The 6,452-nt window shown below is 50.2% G+C and overlaps 1 long non-coding RNA gene across 1 annotated transcript in view; it reads right to left on the bottom strand.

Moving 5' to 3' along the window:
* The window catches only part of LOC144178659 (uncharacterized), a 175,164-nt gene extending 171,202 nt beyond the window's left edge, over positions 1 to 3,962 (bottom strand). The window contains exon 1 of the long non-coding RNA XR_013324040.1: positions 3,599 to 3,962. This is a non-coding gene — a long non-coding RNA (uncharacterized LOC144178659). The remainder of the gene's footprint in view (positions 1 to 3,598) is intronic.
* Positions 3,963 to 6,452: the final 2,490 nt, after the last annotated feature.

Raw genomic sequence — 6,452 nt, 5'->3', positions numbered from 1 at the left:
TGACACGGCTTTGGAAGAACTTGCTCGATGGATGTAATGACAAGTTGGATGTAATGGCACGCTGGATGTAATGGCGCATTGGATGTAATGGCACGTTGGATGCAGTGGCCAAAATTGGATGTTTCTGCTCGTTGGATGTAATGACACGGTGGATGTGCTGGCACGTTGGATGTAACGGCACGAAATTGGATGTTTCTGCTCGTTGGATGTAATGGCACGATGGATGTGTTGGCCCCAAGCGGTTGCGCTGCTGAGCACGAGGTCGCGGGGTCGATTCCCGGCCGCTGCGGCCGCTTTTCTGATGGAGGCGAAAAGCAAAAACGCCCGTGTGTACGAGATTTCGGCGCACGTTAAAGATCCCCAGGTGGTCAAAATTAATCCGGAGCCCTCCACTACGGCGCGCCTCATCGCCTGCGTTGCGTCGGCGCGTTAAACCCTACAAGCAATCAATGGTGACTCGTCAAGGACATTGTTTTCATAAGTGGTGAGAAACACCGAAAAACTTTCAAATTTTCTGCCACCCAGCATCAGCAGTGACGTAACAAGGAAGTAATTCAAGCAAAATGCGTAATGTCTTAAGTCATTATTAGAATCCAAGCAGTACAATAAAACGAAGCAAGGGGCACCAATAAATAACACACTCATGTCTCTTGGCGGTGGCCAATAAATAACACACTCATGTCTCTTGGCGGTGGCTTTGTGTAGTCGCTAGGACGACAGTAAGGGTGGTGAAAAAGAGGCTGGTACATTTTCTGTTACACCTGGCCTAGATTTTCAAATTTGACAGTAGTATTGCAGCTCATTTTAAAAAACCACTAGTTCGAGTGATGAAAAAAATACTTCAGTTTTATAATGAGTTTAAAGTATACAAAACGGATTTTTCGCACCTTGCTAATAATTCAGTTCTGAAGTGGTTCGCGAACCGGTTCAAGCTTTCGAACCGGTTCGTGAACCGGTTCGGCGTTCGGCGCATGATTTAGTCGAACCGGAACTGAACCGGAGCGAAATGAATTTGCGCGAACCCGAACCGAACCGGTATTTTTTTCGGTTCGATACACTGATATATATATATATATATATATATATATATATATATATATATATATATATATATATAGATAGATAGATAGATAGATAGATAGATAGATATATAAGACAGAAAGGAAGAGTTGGGGGGCAGTCAAGAAAACCTCGGAAAGCGAAGGGGAAGATGTGGTAGGTCACTGAAACAGATAAAGAATTTGGAAAGAAAGAAAGTGGAGAAAAAATGCCCGCCAGGTGGGATGCGGGCATTTTTTCTCCACTTTCTTTCTTTCTTTCCAAATTCTTTATCTGTTTCAGTGACCTACCACATCTGCCCCTTTGCTTTCCGAGGTTTTCTTGACTGCCAACTTTTACTTTCTGTCTTATTTTCAACGAGTCCCTCATTTCCTATTCTCATTCGCTATATATATATATATATATATATATATATATATATATATATATATATATATATATATATATATATATATATATATATATATATATATATATATATATATATATATATATATACAGCCTTCGACGTGGCCCATCCAGCATCGGCACATACAGCAGTCTAAAACTGTTTTTTTTTCAACTGGTGCGTTTATAGTAAGACCGGTGCAGGATCAAGATGTAGTATATTCTTGACAATTTATTTTGGACACACTGCATACACACTGCGTAGTGTACGTTTACACACAGTGCCTGAAATGTATCTCAATAACAAAACAAAACATTCCGTAAATCATGACATAGCTTGAATGAAGACGCCGTCTGGGCGGGTATGGAGCCACGAATTAATCCCGCGTCTCATTTCCCCCTCTAAGGAAAGCGGATCAACTAGTGTTTGTTTATGCGTGCGTGAGAGGGAAACGTACTGCTTCGAGTCAGCGTAAGTTTTAAAGGGACTCTGCAACACTTCCGATGAACGGTTTCACTCTTTCCTTCGCGCAGCTTTGCGAAAGCTATAAAAAATCATGGCGACGATGGCTGAACGCGAAGCTTTCTCGTGACAGAGTCTTTGGTTGCAGTCTGAGTCTTGAGCGAGTTTCGACCATGTGGAAATGGAGCAACTGGGCGGACGCCGGCTTCATAACGCGAGGGACCCAGGTTCGATTCAGGCCACTTTCCCTTCACCCACGATCATTCGTCATGATCGTCCTCAGAGAAAGTTGGCTTTCCTGCGGGGCGTTTTCGCGTTACGGACGCCATCAGTGAGAACACTGAAGCTTCGCTTTAAAATCGCCACCACTGAGCGGCGCTGCGTGATTTGCTCGCCGCAGCGGGTCCGCCTTTCGCGTTTGCTTTGCTTTTGTGGCTTACTTTTGAAAGTGGCTGTCGAATGCGTTTATTGCTGCAGCTGAAAGAAAGCCCGCCAATAGCCGCTACACCACTGTAATGACATAATTCGAAAGCTCAAAGAACGCCAAAACCGGGAAAGAGAGAAAATCTCCTTGAGCACAGAGCAGCAATTTTTGGCTGAAATACTTTGGGACCTCCCATTCTAAGTAGTGGGTGTGTTTGTTGACTACGTTCCGAAACCATTTAGGATTTAGAAAAAAAGAAGTGAGAAAAAGTGTTACAGTGTCCCTTTAATACACACCCACGACTGTTTAAAAAGAAAGAGGGGGATGCGTGTGACGTGGCTTCGAGCGACTTGTGCCCTGGTGCCGCGAGCTACTCTCCGTAAGCGGTCTTCCTCCGAAGAGTGGGAAGATGGGGTGTCCAGCGACACGGGAAGGAAGGCAGTGCAAAAAGACGAAGATGACGAAAGAGAAAGGGACCAACCGCTACATCCTGGTGTTTTTTTAACTGTGCAATTCGTTTAGAGTGACGCAGTTGCCCCAAATTCTTTTCCTTTCTACAAAGCTGCGAAATCACGTAACTTTGAGGTACTATGCAATTTAGACGACATGTGGACGCAAGACAAAACCCGAGCAAGAAATAAATTCGCCTAAGTTGTCTTCAGAGGATGCAAAAAAGCGGAAGTTTTCCCCTCTCCACTATCATATATTGGTTTGGAGTTGTACATCAGAGAGTGCGAACTACGGTTTGAGTTCAGATATAGCGGGAAAGCTACTCGCACACAGATGTGGTTCAGGAAGTCAATAAACACGTAAGGCTTCACTGCACATAATTTATTTGTTCATATACTAACGGGCGCACACTCGACCGCAGCCCAATAGGCTGTACAAGGCACGCTCTGTCCCTTTCCCTCATCCCCCTTCCCTCGCGGAAAAATCATGTGACCAGCGCTCCCTGCCGCGTGGACGCGACTGGGAGAGCTTGTTTCGACCGCAACTTAGGTCGAAACAAACTTTCTCTTGGCATCCGCAGCAGTGCAACCACCATCTTGGTAGCACACACAAACAGCAATGCGAACACGTGAAGCCAACCGGTGAACTACCATGAGCTACCACTGGTGCAGGTCGACTGCGACTTCGGTCGCAGTCGACCTGCGACTTCTGCGGTTACTGCGGGCCAATGCTTTGCAAATGCTTGAACTATTAATAGCTGCGCACACGTGAATTTGACGCCCACTAGCTTACTATACGCAGCGAACGCGACGTACCTTTTTGTTTGGAATGCAGCGCGCGACGTTATCCGTGCGTACGCAGTGGACGGCGGCAACAGTGTAGAAGGAAACACACACACGCATTACACCGGCGCTTGGCGCTTACAAGGGATCGCACTGCCACGCACACAGGCGAAGGAGCCGACGACGCCGGGTCGATGCCGTCGCATACGGTAGCTACATTGAGCCGTCGCTCAGCTTGCCGTCCTGATTCCCGAGACAACGGAGTGACAGCGAAGCAACCGCTACGTTTACGACTGCTCGTGAATTGAAGAGGATACCAGTATGTTCCGCGCACAGGGCAAAACTATACGTAACGGCTCTGCGGCATTGGCGGCGGCTAGCGGGGGCGCAGGAAAAGTGTTCGCGTCGGGCACCTGGCCGGCCGATGTTCCGGAACCGTGCGGCAAAGCGTCGGTCGCCTCCGAGACGTTCTTTCTCATCCCCGCGGGGAGACAGAGGCGCGCCGAGCGTGCCCGACAGGGCGAAAAGAGAGTCGACGAGCCCGAGGCGTCCGGCCCGTGGTGGGCGGACAAAAAAGTGGCATACGGACGATGATGACGCGCGGCGGCAAGCACACGCAGCCTGCCCCTTCCCTCGCTCAACTTACTCCACCTTCTTGAAAATGAATCGGTCTGGAATTTATTGATGTCGGCAGAACGGCTGACAGGGCGGCTTGATGTATTGCCGCCGCCGCGCGCCTGCCAGCCCGCCTGGCAGCCCGTGGCAGCTCGCGACGGCGGGGCATCCCCCCGGCGTCCGCGCACCGGCAGCTCGGGCAGCGCCGTGGCTGCTGGCTGTCATCGCTGACTACCATAAACAATCGGCTTCCATCCGCCGCCCCTGCATGCACCTTCCCCCGCCGCTCCGTGTCGTCGGAGCTGTTCCGTTCTTTCCGTTCGCCTCCCCCCTCCGCGTTCCGGCGAACGACAGCGAGCAGCCGACGTCAGAAACAACAAAGGACGGCGGAAGACCTGCTTGTCTCTCCGCTCCGCGCACGCACGCGGACGTTTCCTTCGGACGGACGTGCGCGGCCCGCCCGGCGCGCTCTTCAGCGCATCCGGCCCGCGCATGCAACGGCGCTTGTCGCTCTCGGTGACAAGCGCGCGCGCGCCCGAGTGCGAGCTTCTCGTGCGTGCCGCTTCTTGGGTCACACGCCCGCCTCTTCTCGCTTTATGCGTCTGAGGAGCCAGGCTGCCACTCCTCCCTGACCTGCGCCCACACGTGACGTGCATGACACGGCACTCTTCCATCGGCTGCGGCGAGCCGTAAAGTAACGGGGGAAAACAACAACGCAGCGCCGCCGTCAGGGCTGGACGTGTACAGTACAGCGCACATCCACGCCGAGAGGCGCGGGCCTCCGGGTGCCCCTCTCCCGCTCGCTCCGGTAAGGCTTGCGGTAGGGGAAGTCGGGCCGCGGCTTACGCTGCGATTGTTCTCCGGCAGCGCGGCTCACGACCTGCACCTGTGCAGCGGCACGCCACCTGCGGACAGTGAAAGATGCGGCCTCGCTCCACTCACCTCCCCCCTTCGCACTGCCTTGCGCACGAGGCGTGCGTGCACGGTTCTCGCCGGTCAGGCCATGCGTCGTTTGTCCACGCGCGGCGCAACAACCTCGCGGCTGGTGTGCGAGCAAGATGCGCGTTACTGTCCTGGCCGGAGCCTAGGGAAGGTGAAGCGGTTTTAGAATTAAAAGAAAAGTTGACTGGCAGCAAGTACACATTGAATAGTTCATGTGTACGAAATATTTTCGCAATACATGCAATAGAAGCGGCGCAATGAGCAAACAAAAGTGGCCCGATGCCCCGCCCCCATCTCGCCGCGCGATGCCGGAAGAGCGCGGGCGAAAACCGGCTGAAAAACGTCATACCTGGACTTCCGGCCGGATCGGCCGCCTCGGCCATGCTCTTTTCGCCGTGTTTCCTTGAGAATGATACTTGTTGTTGTTGTGGTTGATAGCACTCATTTGTACAATTTTCGTGTTCAAAAAGTATGCACGAAAGCCAAACGAGGCATACGTTATCATGCCGTATTCCTAAGCAGAATAATGCCACGCCGGGATGCATGATAACATACGGAAGCGACAGCCGAGGTGGCTGTGCTTGATGACAGAGAATATACTACACTACGTTAAATACTTTGTAAACCGCTCCAATGCGGTTTTTTTTTTATGCGACGGACGTGAATGTTGACATTAGATTCTAGATTTAGGAAGGATGGGGAATACTGCTGTACTTTGGCCGGGGATGTTTCGTTCCATTCCAGAAACCAAGTCACATTTGTTCAGGAAATACTTGTTTCGTTAAACGCGTCGGTTTTCTTTCCCTATGGGCTCAGGACAGTGTTCAAAAAAACAATTTTTTGGCGAAACTAAAACAAGGGGCCAATCCTGATAGAAGTTCTCTCCCGGCTAAGAGGTAAACAGTATTAACACTAAGCTGGAAGACATACACTTAGTTGCCACTTCACAACAAACTGTGCAGAATGGTCTCCAGAGTGCAGAGACCAAAACTGCGCCCAAAAAGGCCACTCTTGCCACAATTAAACAGTACCACGAGAACGGTGTTGATGGCAGTGACGAAGCTATTCCTGCAAAGTAAAAGAACCAAGACAACCACATTACTTATTTTGCAAATATACATGTCACGATAAGGTGATATTTGTCTGGAATTAAAAAAAAAACACCACTCCGAACCACCACCGTGCCATAATTTGTGTTGACTGCGGGACCTAATTTTTTGCCCAAGATTCCGTGTGGCTGCATATTATAACCTGGCAAGCACTTGTTGTCACTGAACCTCAAGTGTGCTCCAGTGATAGTCGGTGATATATATAATGATGATACTAAAAA

Source organism: Haemaphysalis longicornis, unplaced genomic scaffold (assembly GCF_048455015.1).
Source record: "Haemaphysalis longicornis isolate Haplotype H1 unplaced genomic scaffold, Haemaphysalis longicornis Haplotype H1 scaffold_1, whole genome shotgun sequence".
Taxonomy (NCBI): domain Eukaryota; kingdom Metazoa; phylum Arthropoda; class Arachnida; order Ixodida; family Ixodidae; genus Haemaphysalis; species Haemaphysalis longicornis.
The sequence above is the reverse complement of the archived record's forward strand: the minus strand, read 5'-3'. Positions and strand labels throughout refer to the sequence as shown.